Source organism: Moschus berezovskii, chromosome 25, assembly GCF_049115385.1.
Source record: "Moschus berezovskii isolate FMDL1 chromosome 25, NW_MosBer_1.0, whole genome shotgun sequence".
Taxonomy (NCBI): Eukaryota; Metazoa; Chordata; class Mammalia; order Artiodactyla; family Moschidae; genus Moschus; species Moschus berezovskii.
Window position 1 is genome coordinate 16851098 of NC_142484.1, and position 15090 is coordinate 16866187.

General features: G+C 44.4%; 1 pseudogene; it reads right to left on the reverse strand.

The window, feature by feature from the left end:
* Nucleotides 1–6737: 6737 nt before the first annotated feature.
* Nucleotides 6738–7391, reverse strand: LOC129548470 (large ribosomal subunit protein uL1 pseudogene; annotated as a pseudogene).
* Between the last annotated feature and the right edge of the window lie 7699 nt (nt 7392–15090).

Consider the following 15090-nt stretch of genomic DNA (forward strand, 5'->3'; position numbering starts at 1 on the left):
TATTAAGGGATAACAGAAATAACCCTTAGAACCAAGTGATCTGCCTGCCTTTCTCAAAACATTTACAAGAACTACCAGCACATAATCCACATACTTGACTCTTCAGTTTCGTGTATTTTATCAACTGTGGGCAATAGTATAGAAGTGTTTGGAACAGCCCATGGTGACACTGCGCTTACTACATACTACAGTACCAGTCGCTGCTGTAAGCCTTGTACGTCTATGAACCAATCTGTCCCCCATTAGTTTACAGACAAAGCCAAGACGCACAGAGGTTAAACCCATCACCACTGTCATATACGGCTAGTGAAGACTGAGGGAGCTGAGAGTCAGACCCAGGTACTCCTGACAAGCTCATGCTCTAATAAAAGCAGACTTTAGAGTTGAGTAATTGAATCCTAACTGCTACAAATTCTGAAACCCTTAACTACTAAGCCTTTCTAAAATTCATACTAAGCCATGGCTTTCTCATCAATAAAATGGGAATAATAATAATAGTACCTACCACTTGGGGTTGCTGTGAGAACTAAAGCAGATAATGTCCCTAAAGGGCAGAGCAGGAGAGCAATTACCCACTAAAAGCTGTCCAGGCTTTGTATTATGGGATGGTGCAAAACTGCAGAATTAAGGAAGAGAGGGTTCTGTTATATCATTAAGAATTTAATCAGTTGGGTCAACCTTTCTGTAAAACTGGAGGGTTTCACATAGTTGACATGTATCTTGCAGGAAGAGAATCTTGACCGGTAGAGATAGATGCAAGACGTAACATGGTGGTTAAAAGGAAACTTCAGAGAGAGACTGGTAGTGCAGAAAGGCTTGGCTTTCTGCCCTGAGCCCAGGTTCCCTGCCCAAGCCGTACACTCAGCCGAGGATGCCCTTCTCACGGGAGGCTATTTCTCTTCATCGGGTTCTCACTCCATCAGAGAGCCTTCCTTGATGACCCAGTTCAAGACGACTTGATCCCCTCACCCTCTTAATTCTCTAAATAGCACTTATTCAGAAATGGTTTGTAATTTTGCCTACTAATTGTCTGCATCCCTTCACTGATTTCTAAGCCCTACAATTCCTTGACACATAGTCTGCATGCAAATAGGCTTGTTGAATGAATGAATGGAAAATGTTAAAGAGACTACCATATGACCCAGCAATCCCACTACTGGGCATATACCCTAAGGAAACCACAATTCAAAAAGACACATGTACCCCCAATGTCCATTACAGCACTATGTACAATAGCCAGGACGTGGAAGCAAACTACATGTCCAACCACAGAAGAAGGGATAGAGAAGTTGTGCATATATATGGTGGAAAAGTGAAAGTCGCTCAGTCGTGTCCGACTCTTTGCAACCCCACGGACTATACAGTCCATGGAATTCTCCAGGCCAGGATACTGGAGTGGGTAGCCTTTCCCTTCACCAGGGGATCTTCCCAACCCAGGGACTGAACCCAGGTCTCCCGAATTACAGGCGGATTCTTTACCAGCTGAACCACAAGGGAAGCCCAAGAATACTGGAGTGGGTAGACTATCCCTTCTCCAGCAGATCTTCCCAACCCAGGAATAGAACTGGTGTCTCTTGCATTGCAGGCTGATTCTTTACCAACTCAGCTATCAGGGAAGCCATGGTGGAATATTATTCAGCCTTTAAAAGGAATGAATTTGAGTCAGTTGAACTGAGATGGATGAAACTAGAGTCTGCTATACAGAGTGAAGTCAATCAGAGAAAAATAAATATTGTATATGAATGCATATATATATAGGATCTAGAAAAATAATACTGATAAACTTATTTACAGGGCAGGAATAGAGAACAGACTTATGGATACAGCAGGGGAAGGAGAGGGTGGGACAAATTGAGAAAGTAGCATTGAGACATACACACTATGTGTAAGATAGCTAATGAGAAGCTGCTATATAACACAAGGAGCTAAGTTCAATGCCCTGTGATGACTTAGGTGGGTGGGATGGAGGGAGGGAGGGAGATTCAAGAGGGAGGGGACATATGTATACTTACAACTTACAACTGATTCACGCTATTCACGCTATTCTGTACAGCAGAAACCTACACAACCTTCTAAAGAAATTACCCTACAATTAAAATAAAATTTAAAAAAAGAAAGAAAGGGGTCTATAGAAACAATAACTGTAGAAAACTGTTTTGCCCACGCACAGTCCTGCGGGGAAGAGCTGCCTTTGTAACCAGTAGGCATCTCTAGACGCTGAGACCTGATCTTCCCAGGGCCTGGAGAGCAGGATTTCAAAGAAGCCACCAGATGGCGCTGGTGATGCGCTGATTCCTCGAAAGTGTCCTGTGTGTGAACCAGGGCGGCTGGGACCTCTGGATGCTCCCTGGGCTGCTTTCTCTCTCTTCTCTTCTCACCCACTTCCACAAGGGCACTTCAAGGGCACGGACCCGGCCTCAGAGACTGGGGAGCTGATATGAAGAGCCAGCCATGAGAACAGGAGGGTAAGACTGTAGCTGTGACACACAGCACTGGGATGAAAATGCCCTCTGTCCCAAGAACGCTAGGGAGAGGTTGCTTTCATTAAGAGACTTGATCATTTCTAAGGATGATTTCGTGGTTTTCAATCCTCAGATATTGTTTATTGCTACTTTTAGGAAATGGCATAAACGTTTGGAGACAGACGTCTCCATTTTCATAGGCTAAGTCCTGGAAGGGTTTCTGAGCTTCAGCAGAGTTTCCAAACCTGGACACAACATCAGAATTCCCTGCCGAATTTTTTTAAAAATATAGATTTCTATGCACCACTAAATGAATTGTCTCTTTGATGGCCAGAGAACTTTTTTTTTAACTTTTTATTTTTGATTGGGTATAGCGGGAAAACCCCTGAGGCTGGGAAAGATTGAGGGCAGGAGGAGAAGGGTGACAGGGCATCACTGACTTAATGGACATGAGTTTTAGTAAACTCCAGGAGATGGTGGAGGACAGAGGAGCCTGGCATGTTGCTGTCCATGGGGCCACAGAGTTGGACACGACTTAGTGACTGAACAACAATAGCTGATTAACAATGTTGTTATGGTTTCAGGTGAACAGTGAAGGGACTCAGCCATATATATACATGGGTCCATTCTTTCCAAACCCCTGTTCCATCCAGGTTACCACAAAGCACTGAGCAGAGTTCCCAGTGTGATATAGTAAGGCTTTGTTTGTTATCCATTTTACATACAGCAGTGTGTACATGTCCATTCCAAACTCCCTACCTATCCCTTCCCTCATCCTTCCCACCACCTCTGCCAGCAACCGTAAGAACCTGCATTTTTGAAAGGAACTCCCCAGAAGAATCAGTTTCATCCATGATTTAGACGCCATCGTTCTTGGAGAGCTGTCATCCCCCAGGCTCATTCTAGAACCAACCCTCTCTGACCACCACTCCCTGGCCTGTCGGGGGCTCACCTAGCCTCACACGGAAGGAAAAAGCAAGGGCACTTTACAATCCACGTGTGTGCGGCTTCCTTCATTGTTTCTCTTAGCCTAAGTGAAAAGACAGCCTCCAAACCGAGATTCGGAGCAGCCCCCAACTTAACCCACCATATACTCCCAGTCTTCTTAGGGTTTGGATTAGGGAACAAAGTTTGCAGACTTTCCCATCCTGAATTAAGCTTTTAGGTTTACAAAGGGCTAGAAACATAAGTGTGATTTAGAACAGGTGGTTCTAGCTTTCCCAAGCCCAACAGTTCCATGGGGCCAAGAGCCATGTCTGTGGCTTGTTTCACTCTCTTAATGATATATTTTGAGGAATAAAGTCTTGATTTTATGTAGTAAGGTTTATCAATTTTTCATTTATTGTTGGTGAATTTTATGTCCTATTTAAAAAGTCATTCCATTCCATGAGGTCACAAATTTAGAAATTTTATTTGTTTTACCTTTTATACTGTAACTCACAATATAGCTGAATTGATTTTTCCATATAATTTGATATGGGGTCATTTAGCATTTTTTTCTATATGGATATAATTGTCTAACACCAATTATTGAGAAAAGTTTCCTGTTCCCAAAGTTAATCAGTTCTGTATTTATTATAAATCAAATGTTTAGATAGTTGTTTAGATTCACTCATTTATCATTTCCATTGCTCATTCATTACTGTATCTTTGAACTTCTATGTGGGATCTTTTTAAAATTTATTTTCTTAATTTTTATTGGGGTTTAGTTACTTTTTCGGCTTCCCTGGTAAGTCAGCTGGTAAAGAATTTGCCTGAAATGCAGGAGACCCCAGTTTGATTCCTGGGTCAGGAAGATCAGCTGGAGAAGGGATAGGCTACCCACTCCAGTATTCTTGGTCTTCTCTAGAGTCTTAGCTGGTAAAGAATCCACCTGCAATTTGGGAGACCTGGGTTCGATCCCTGGGTTGGGAAGATCCCCTGGCGAAGGAAAAAGGCTACGCACTCCAGTATCCTGGCCTGGAGAATTCCATGGACTGTATAGTCCATGGGGTTGCAAAGAGTTGGACATGACTGAGCGACTTTCACTTTCATAGTTGCTTTACAATATTATGTTAATTTCTACTGTAAGCAATCAGCTGTGTACCCTGTGTGCATGCTCAGTTGTGTCTGACTCTGACCCATGGACTGTAGCCTGCCAGGCTCCTCTGTCCGTGGGATTCTTCCAGGCAAGAACACTGGCGTGGGTTGCCATTTCCTCCTCCAGGCGATCTTCATGACCCAGGTATGGAAAGCACATCTCCTGCACTGGCAGGCAGATTCTAAACCACTGAGCCACCAGAGAAAAATCAGCTAAACATACACATATATTCCCTCTTTTTTGAATGTCCTTCCTGTTTGTGTCACCACAGAGCTTTGAGTAGAACTCCCTGGGTTATACTGTAGCTTCTCAGTTATTACCTATTTTTTGTGTGTGTTGCTTGTTCATTTGGTCGTGTCCGACCCTGTGACCCCAAGGACTGTAGCCCACTGGCTCCTTCATCTGTGGAATTCTCCAGGCAAGAATACTGGAGTAGACAGCCCTCTATTCCCTTCTCTGGGGGATCTTCCTGACCCAGGGATCCAACCTGGGCCTCCTGCATTACAAGCATATTCTTTACCATTTGGTCCACCAGAGAAGCCCCTATGTATTTTACACATGGTATCAATAGTGAATATGTGTCAGTCCCAACCTCTCGATTCCACCACTACCCACCCCTTCCCCCTGGTATCCAGACATTTGTTCTCATGTCTGTATCTCTATTTTTGCTTTGCAAATAAGATGATCTGTGCCATTTTTCTAGATTTCACATATACGTGTTAATACATGGAATTTGTTTTTCCTTTTCTGACTCACTTCACTCTGTATGATGGTATCTGTATGATGTCTCTACAAATGACCCAGTTTTATTCATTTTTATGGCTGCGTAATATTCCATTGTATACGTGTACCACACCTTCTTTATCCATTCATCTGTCAATGGACATTTAGGTTGCTTCCATGTTCTCACTATTATAAATAGTGCTGCAGTGAACATCGTGGTGCATGTGTCTTTTTGAATCATATTTTCTCTGTGTATGTGCCCCATTATGGGATTGCTGGGTCACAGGCATAGATATTTTAAAGTCTGTGTCAAATAACTCCTATTTCTGTAGTCCCTCTAGGTCTGTTTCTATAGCCTATTTTTTTTTTCCTCTTAGCTTGTTTTCTTCTTGTGTGCTAGTTATTTCTTGTTATCACAGACTTGATGGATATGAGTTTAAGCAAGCTCCAGGAGTTGGTGGATGGATAGGGAAGCCTGGTGTGCTGCCGTCCATTGGGTTGCAAAGAGTCAGACACAACTGAGCAACTGAACTGATTCTTTCTAAAAAATTGTTTGCTAAAATAACTTGCGGACTAGTTATCACCTTCCTCCAGAAGGGATTTATGCTCATTTCTGCTATGTATCTAGGGATGCCAACAATTGAAGTTTCCGAACCCAGCTCCAGACATGGAGAGAGCTTGAAGCTGAACTGAAGTCCCCCTAAGAACAATCTGATATATTCAGTTTGCTCTGAGGGCAGACTTTCCCAGCCTAAGGAGAACTGGCTTCATCAGGTCACTCTCCTATATCCAGTTCATCCGTACTCTGATGAGCTCACACTCCCACTCAGGGGCAGTAAGCCCAGCAATGCGCCCTTCAGCCAGTTCCTGTAGAACCAGCACATACTCCAAAAGGGGAAGTGGCCCCAAATGCCACGTTTACCTCTCTGGGCTTCTGCTCTGTCCTAGGTCTTCTCCCAGTAACTCATCGTGATCTTGTTAACTTACTACCAACAGCTAACAGTGCCTTTGAGAGCAGTTTTTCTGTTTGTTTTTTCTGTTAATACCTTTATTGAGATACAATTCACATGTAATACAATTCACCCATTTAAAGTGTACGATTAGGTGGTTTTTACTATATTCATAGAATTATGCAACTATTATCACAATCAATTTTAGAACATTTTCACCACCTCAGAAAGAAGCCCTGTATCCTTCATCACCTACAAATTCCCTTGACACTAAGCACCCATTAATCTACTTTCTGTCTCTATGAAATGCTTATTATGACATTTCATATAAGTGGAATCACATAATACAAGATCTTTTGTCTCTAGCATCATAGTATGCTTATAAAGTTCATCCATGTTGGATCATCTATCAGTCTTTGATTCCTTGTTGTGGCCAAATGAGATTACATTGTGTGGAAATACTTCATTTTGTTTATAAATTCTTTTTTTTTTTTGGTTTAGTATGGTTTATTAAGCTGTGCCTTAGTACAGACGCTCCGGCTTGCCCATGGTGCTCTTAATGTACAATTCCCTGACATTCTGCCCATTTTTCTTGAGCAATGACACTGGGAAGTTGACAGCTAAGTGGATGTTGTACACAAGCTCATCATCTGTCATCTTCACGTGGCCAACAGCCACTGCCAGACACAACACCTTCTTCATCTGGAACTTGATCATGGACTTCACTTCATCAACTTTGGCCACTGTGTTCTCACTGTGGGTCAGCAAGGAAGGGAACTTGCCAGCCTTATTTAGGCCTGGGCCCAGGATTCGGGGGATCTGCTTGATCAGAGACTCTGAAGCCAAAAAGGCATCATATTTCTTGGCCAGCTTCTTGGCCAGTTTCTTATTCTTGTTGAGTTTCTTCAGTGCCTCGATGTCCATGTGGGGGATATCCACAGCCGTGGCCTCATCACAATGCTGCTGGTCCCCCAAGACACACTCGGAGAACTTGGGGCGGGGAGTGGAATTAAGCCTGACGGTGCCCAAGAAGCGTTCGTCCTTCTGAGGGTCATAGTTCTTCAGGTTGATCTGAAGCTCCACCGTCTCCAAAAACTTTCTGCGCTTGCGCTGGTTCCCGTGCAGGACTTCCCAAACCGCCTCCTAGAGGGTGTCATGGGAGACTTTGCTGCTCATGGTTCCCTACACCGCGGTAACCAGAAAAGAATGTTTATACATTCTTGATGGACATTTGGGTCGTATTCACCTTTTAGCTGTTATGAATAGTGTTACTAAGGACATTCATGTTGGAGATTTTGTGTGGGCATACCTTTTCACTTCTTTGGGGAGTGGAAATCACTGGGTCACATGGTGACCTGATACTTAACTTTTTGAGGAACTGTCTGTCATGCTTTTCCAAAGGAGCTGTACCACGTTACATTCTCACCAGCTGGGCGTCAGGTTTCTGATATGAGAGAAGTTTGCTTTTTTAAGATTTTTGTCTACCTTTTATATTTGTTCTCAGCTGAATTGTTCTTTTAAATTACTGAATCTCCTTTACCAAGAGCAGAAGCCCTCTTAGGACTTTCAGCAGAATGGCTCCAGTCACCAGTATTTATTCTTTAACATTTCACATCAGATATTTCCAGGAGGCAGGGGTTGTACTTGAGTGTATTCTTGATGGAAAGAGAGAGAGGAGCATTCAGTATGCTGGTTCAAGAGTTTGTGGTAACTTCGGACCATAGGCAGCCTTCACTTGTAGATTTAGAAACTGGCTCAAGTAAGAAATTTTATTCTTTTCCTTTTTTTAAAAAAGTTCTTAATACTATAGATTCCATGGGGTCCTTTCAAAATGAATTATGTCTTTATGGATACATTTCTCTTGAAGTCATAAAATTGTATTTAAAATATCTTCTAAAAAATACCAAGCCCTAAAACATATTTTAGATTTTGACTTCCCAACTCGGGCTATTTGGAAAATAACTGAAAAATATTTATGTGACTGAAAGAAGCTCTTTCAAGCTCCCCTACATTACCTGAATCATTCATTAAAAATGCATCAGTAGATTTTCACTGCTTTCCTGGGCTAAGCTCTGAATATTAGGAGTCTGTACTTCTCAGCCTCAGAGAATTTATAATCTAGCTAAAACCAGAGAGGTGAAAACCATCTAAAGTGATAAATATGCATAGGGTCATATAATGAAATGTACATATATTATAGAGCCTAACAGCAAAAGAGAACATTTATGAGTTATTCTGTTTCATTGATTATTTATCAGAAACTCTCATGGCAATTCCTAGTTGTTGATTACCTTGGATTCCCTCTGAGAAAATCAAAAGTAACTGTGTAATCTAAGTGGCTTCTATTTATTAACAGTCCCTGGGACCTATGAACTAGAAGTGGTATAAAATGCTAGATAAGGGGACAGACATGGGGCACAGACTGCCTGGGCATGAATTCTTCTGTGGGTGTCTTCATTGGATGGCTCTCGTTAAGTCACTGGACCTCCCTAGCTCTCTGTTCACGCTTCTATAAAATAAGGATGAGTGTACCTAGTTTATAACATGCTTGTGCAGAACAAATGAGCTGAGGTCAATCAAGCACTGAGGGTACTTCCCTGGTGGTCCAGTGGGTAAGAATCCACCTTGAAATGCAGGAATCGTGGGTTTGATCCCTGGTCAGAAAACTAAGATCCCACATGCCTCGGAGCAACTAAACCTTCATACCACAACTGGGAGTCCACGCACCGCAGCAAAGATCCAGCATGCTGCAACTAAGGCCCAAGGCAGCCTAATCGATAAACACAAAAACATTTTCTTAAAAAATAATGCACTAAGAACCACTTCTGGGACATGGTAAAGCTCTCAAGCTTAAGTTCTTATTTTACTTAATGTGCAATCATGGTTAATCATTTACTTGGGGGAACTGAGGTATAAACAGGAAAATACTTTGTGAATTATTAGCAACAACATACACATAAGCGGAGAAGGAAATGGCAACCTACTCCGCTATGCTTGCCTGGAGAATTTCACGGACAGAGGAGCTTGGTGGTCTGTAGTCCGTGGGGGTCACAGAGTCGGACACGACTGAGTGACTAACACACACACATAAAAAAGGAAAGGGGAAAATCCATTTTGCTCCCAGCCAAGAGACACTGAAACCAACATCCTTCCGGCCCCCACTCACATGTGAGGTATAGAAAACTAGTTTCCATTCTCTCCTTACAAAATAGCTTCTTGATTTTTCTTACACTCAAGCCTGAAAGAATTGGCTGGTGGCATTTCTTACTGAAGGCAGTTTTACCGAAAGCCTTTTTACTTTGCGTCCAGCCTTAGTGAAGAGGGTTCAGTTGTGTCCACATCACCTGAACTCTTCTTGGTCATACGCTGTCCTCCCACCAGCTCGATCCTCAGTCCTCTCCTCCTACACCCAACGGCAGCATTTGACTCTGCTTATTGCATTCATCTCACTTCATTTATTAAATAGCCTGGGATACTACTTGAATAGAATTGTATTTATATTTATCAATCACTGGAGAAGGAAGTAGCAGTCCACTCCAGTTTTCTCTCCCAGAAAATCCCATGAATGGAGGAGCCTGGTGGGCTGCAATCTGTGGGGTAGCAAAGAGTCTGACACAGCTGAGTGACTGAGCACTATCTACCCCGACATTCCATCTTGTTAAAATTTGTGTGTTGTGCTTAGTCCCTCAGTCATGTCTGACTCTATGACCCTATGGACTGTTAGGCTGCCAGGCTCCTCTGTCCATGGGATTCTCCAGGCAAGGATACTGGAGTGAGTTGCCATGCCCTCCTCCAGGGAATCTCCCCAACCCAGGGATCGAACCCAGGTCTCGTACATTGTAGGCAGATTCTTTACTGTCTGAGCCACTAGGGGAGCCCGAGAATACTGGAGTGGATAGCCTATCCCTTCTCTAGGGGAACTTTCCAACCCAGGAATCAAACCAGGGTCTCCTTAACTGAAGTTGCTCAGTCGTGTCCAACTCTTAGCAACCCCATGGACTACAGCCTACCAGGCTTCTCTGTCCATGGGATTTTCCAGGCAAGAGTACTGGAGTAGGGTGCCATTGCCTTCTCCGAGGGTCTCCTTAAATTTGGTCTAAAATGGACATTAAAAAATTACTTTTTCTAATTTTATTTTTTCATTAAAATTTTTTGCTTTTTACTTTCCCTAAAGTCCCATTCATCAGGCAACTTTTCTTCTGCCTCAACTTTGATGTTGATATTTCTAAACACTTTGTCCTCAGGTTTTTTATTTGCCCTCACTCTCTTCCTAAGAAATCACATCCATGCCAAGGATTTCCTTCCCCCTTCTCTGTATCTTTCGTTCAGAATTTCCTCCCGAGTCCAAACTTCCATCCAGCTTCCCTCTGGACTATTCCCTGCGAGGTATCACACAAGCTCCTCAAATTCAGCATGTCTAAAGTGATTAAGACTCTTCCTCTCTAAACTGTATTTCCCTTGAAATATCCTTATTATCCTTTATGGAGTGAATCACTCAAGTGGGGAACTCCAGAGCTGACCTGCTTATACAGCTGTCGCCCCACTGCTGGTGGCTCAGTTCAGAGCCACATCATCCCTCACCTGGAGTATTACAGCAATCACTTGTCTTGCCTCCAGTTTTTATTTTTGTTTATTTTTAATTTTTAAAAACATTTTTATTTCTTTCTTTATTTGGGTGCCTGGTGGCGGGATGAGGGTGCCCTCCCTGCACACGGGTTGGGCGGTTGCATCCCACACCCAGGGTCGGGTAACCTTGCCCTCACCCTGACCCCCCAACTCCCACCCAGCTCCAGAAACTGTGCCATCCTGGGATCTCCCCTGTCACTCAAATCCTCTAATCACCCTGTTGGAAGGTGCGGTCTGTTTCCTGCTGGGACTCCACAGGGCCAGGCAGGGCCTCTTGGGGTGGACTCAGAAACCAAACTGTTGACGTCAAAATCATGTCTCCATCCTCCTAGCTATGATTCTAGGTCCCCCATCACTTCTTTAGGCCTCACTTTCCTCATCTGTGAAATGGGCACAAAATTGTTACCATCCCCCATCTCCTCTCCCTTCCCCCTGCTCTCCCTCCCCGTCCCTTACCTTCCCCCTCCTCTTCCTCCCGCTCCCCCTCCATCCACATCTCCTTCCCCACTTTCCCCTCCTCCTCCTGAATTTCCCCCGCTTTAGCCCCCAGGAGGCTCCCTCCACAGCTCTCCATCTGGGCAGCTGACGTGTGGTCTCCGGGTAGATGTGCAGGGAGTTTAGGTTCAGGCTGGCAGCTTTCAGCTCTAAGCCTGGGCCCTGATGAAGGATTGAATGTTAATCATTAATATAATTTCTTTCCAGAGAAGCATAAGATTTTACAGCTGGAAGCAGCCTTAGAGAATCGTGATAACCCACAAGTTACAATTGTGCAAACAGCGGGCTCTTGCTGTCCTTAAAGTCACAGGGCTGGTCGGCTAGTTGCTGACTGTGCTAGTCCCACCACTGCAAGCCCTTCTCCTAAACCCTTTTTAAGCTTTTGAGTTTGTAAATGCATCTCCTAGACAAGAGAGATTGTCCTGCAATTTCACTCTGGGTGGATAGACCTCTTCCCCTGTGAGCTAAGGAAAACTGTAGAGGGAATAAACCAACCCTAACAATAATAACCATTATTGCTCTAGTGCTTCCACGGCCACTTCTGTTTGGATCCTGCACTTTTTCTAACCTCTTATGAACTGGCAAATGAGGAGAAGCCAATTTCAGCAGAAAGGATCTCCCAGGGAAGCTCAGAGATGCTCAGGCTTCAGACAGTGGGGTCTGGAGGTAGGGCCTGGGCTGATGGGAGACCCAGAGCCCCACGGTGATGCCGCAGGCGCCTGGCACAATTTGGAGCCTGATGAAAATGAGCAGTGACTGCATGGACTTGTCTTTGCCCGTCACCGCCAGAAAACTCTGTCCCCATTAAGTCACTGGGTCTCTGAGTTCTGTACCTGGACGCCCAGCCTCACGTGACTCGAGGACAGGGTACTCACATTTGGTGACCTGTTCTCCCACTCCCCAACTCTGGGCCTGGACAGACCTGATAAACAGCTCCAGGGGAATGGCCATCCTTGCTCTGAAGCCTGGGCAACTGGGAGACAGAAAGGTCTTTTGTTAAGGCTAGAAGGAAGGTGAAGTTTGGGGCTGGGATGTTAAGCAAGGAAGGGCTGAGGGAGTTCTGCAGCAGACAGACATGTGGGTAAGCTCAGGGAGAAGGCATGCGGGAATAACATGGTTCAGCATCCTTGTGGTCCCTGAGTTTTCTGATCAGGGGATCCTCAGAGTGGCAGTCCTCAACTCCAGGACCTCTTCCTGAATCTGATAATGAATATGGTGCTTGAAGCTTAGTGACTCTGAGTCAGGGTGTGGGAGGGCACATGAGGATGATCATTCATCCCCAAAACTTGCAGCGCACAGCTCCTGTCTCCTGGAAACCAGATGCAGGGCTGGACCAGGAGGCAGGAGGAGCAGCCCCCACCCCCAGCCCTGTCCTGGGCCACTTCACACTGCCGCCTGGGGCCCCAAGGTTGTGTTGCTGACAGAGCCACCTGTTTCAGAGATGAGAGGGAGGAAGAACCCTCATTCCTTGCTGTCCTTGTCTCCACTCTCCTTGCTCTGATGACCTTGAAGAGCCTTCTGTTCCTTCTGTCCCAGTTCAGTTTCCATGGGAACCGGAGTGACAGCATCATTATTCTGCTGAGGTGAGATGCCCCCAGGATGCCGTGAATACACAGGAGAAAACGATCAGAAAAGAATATACCATCTCAGAAATTACCCTGCAGGGCACTTCCTAATATTCTGCTTCCAACATCTCTTGGGTTAAATCTTTCGTTTTGTGTCCTCAAGTTCAGGGAGCCCACCGGGAATGGGCATTTTGTCCGGATCTTTGGTCTTTAGCATCTGTTTTGCTCCTGGTTGGTGTGATAATCACTTACTCTGTGAATTCCTGGGTGAGGATCATGAGAAGATGAAGTCATTTGATATCCTCTCAATAAATCCAAGGGTTTCCCCAGGTGGCACAGTGTTAAAGAATCTGCCTGCCAATGCAGGTGTGGCTTTGATCCCTGAGTCAGGAAGATCCACTGGATAAGGAAATGGCAACCACTCCAGTATTCTTGCCTGCAAAACCCCCATGGACAGAGGAGCCTAGTGGGCTACAATCCATGGAGTCACAAAGAGTGGAACACACCTGAGTGACTGAGCACCACAAATAAGTTCAGACAACCCTTTGTGGCTCCTTAAGCCTGTCCTCTCCCCAGATCTGCCCTCTGGCCAAGTGACTTTGTGACAAAGTCATGAACGGCTGTAGATATATTTTACTTGAACTTCTCAAAAAAAGCTGCTGGTATGTTTAAGAGTGGTCACTTATAGTCAAATTGATTGACAGGCACTGGACTTTCTGGAATGAGCCATGGACTGCTCAGCAGGTCCCTAGACAGTGGGGCAGATTCAGAATGAGCCATCTCCTAACCATGGTTCTTGCAGAGTAGTTGAGAGCACGGACTCTGGAGCCTGTCTGCCTGAGTTCAAATCCTGGCTCCTCCACTTAGGAGCTGGGTGAACCTGGGCAGGGCACCTAGCCTGTCTGATTCGCAGTGTCCTCATCCATAAAATGGGATGATGATGGTTTCTATCTTATAAGTGACTGTATTAAAAGAATTAATACACACAAAATGCTCAGAACAGTACCTGTACATGGCAAGTCTTAGCCATCTTATTATTATCATAATTATCCTACTTTATTCATTCTGAGATGCATATTTTCCCATTTTGATATCTCTGAAGTCTGAAAGGTTTTTTTTTTTTTCTGTTTTCTGGGAACATAAAATATTGTGTACCTATAATGGATTGTGTTTCAGATTCAATTAAATTTATTATAATCATTTTTAAGATCTCATCTCTAGCACAGTGTCTGGTCAATAATGAAGACACCGTATACTTTTGCAAAGACTAAATAAATTCTCTCTAGGTCTTTTCTTCCTGGAGTCCTAGTAATGAAAGGTTTGCCATTGTGACCATCAGTGTGGGCACAACTCAGTCAGGCAGATAGATAGCACTGATACTAGAGGAGCAGTCATCCCCTTTCCTACTCCTTGGCCCTCAGGACAGACATTCCAGCTGGTTCTGCAACGTTGGGGAGATAAGGAATCTCAGTCTGCACCATATGACAACCAGAGGGAGTTCTGTGTCTGTGTTAGAGTTCTTCAGATGAACAGAACCGATAGGATGTGTGCTTAGGTTTATTTTAAATAATTGCTCATGGAATTACCAGGCTGGCAAACCAAAATCTGCAGAGTAGGTTAGCAGGCTGGAACCCCAGGAAGAAGATGATATTCCAGTTCAAGTTTGCCGCAGAATTCCTTGCTTGGGAAAGGTCAGTCTTGCTCTGTTCAATGCATCAGCTGACTGGAGAGGCCCACCCATCTTATAAAGGGCAATCTGCTTTGCTCAAAAGCCACTGTTTTATGGAACTTCCCTGGTGGTCCCGTGGTTAAGACTCTGCTCTGCCACTGCAAGGGGCACGAGTTCGATCCCTGGTTAGGAAATTAAGATCCTACATGCAGGACAGCTCAGCTGAAAAAACGCAGCAACAACCAGACACCAAAGTCTGCTGATTTAAATGTTAATTTCATCAAAAACAGCCTCAAAGAAACATCCAGAATAATGTCTGACCCAATATCTGGGTGCCTTAGCCCAACCAAGTTGATATATAAATTCACCATTGCAGAGACTCATGGGGGAGATTTCTAGCATGAAGGGCCTGCGTTTGTTAAAGACCATCCTTTCCACGGAGAGATCACGCCTCCTCCCTTGCGAATTCCTGATGGACTCAGGAGATTCCACAATAGTCTCTTTTGTAATCTCCACAATG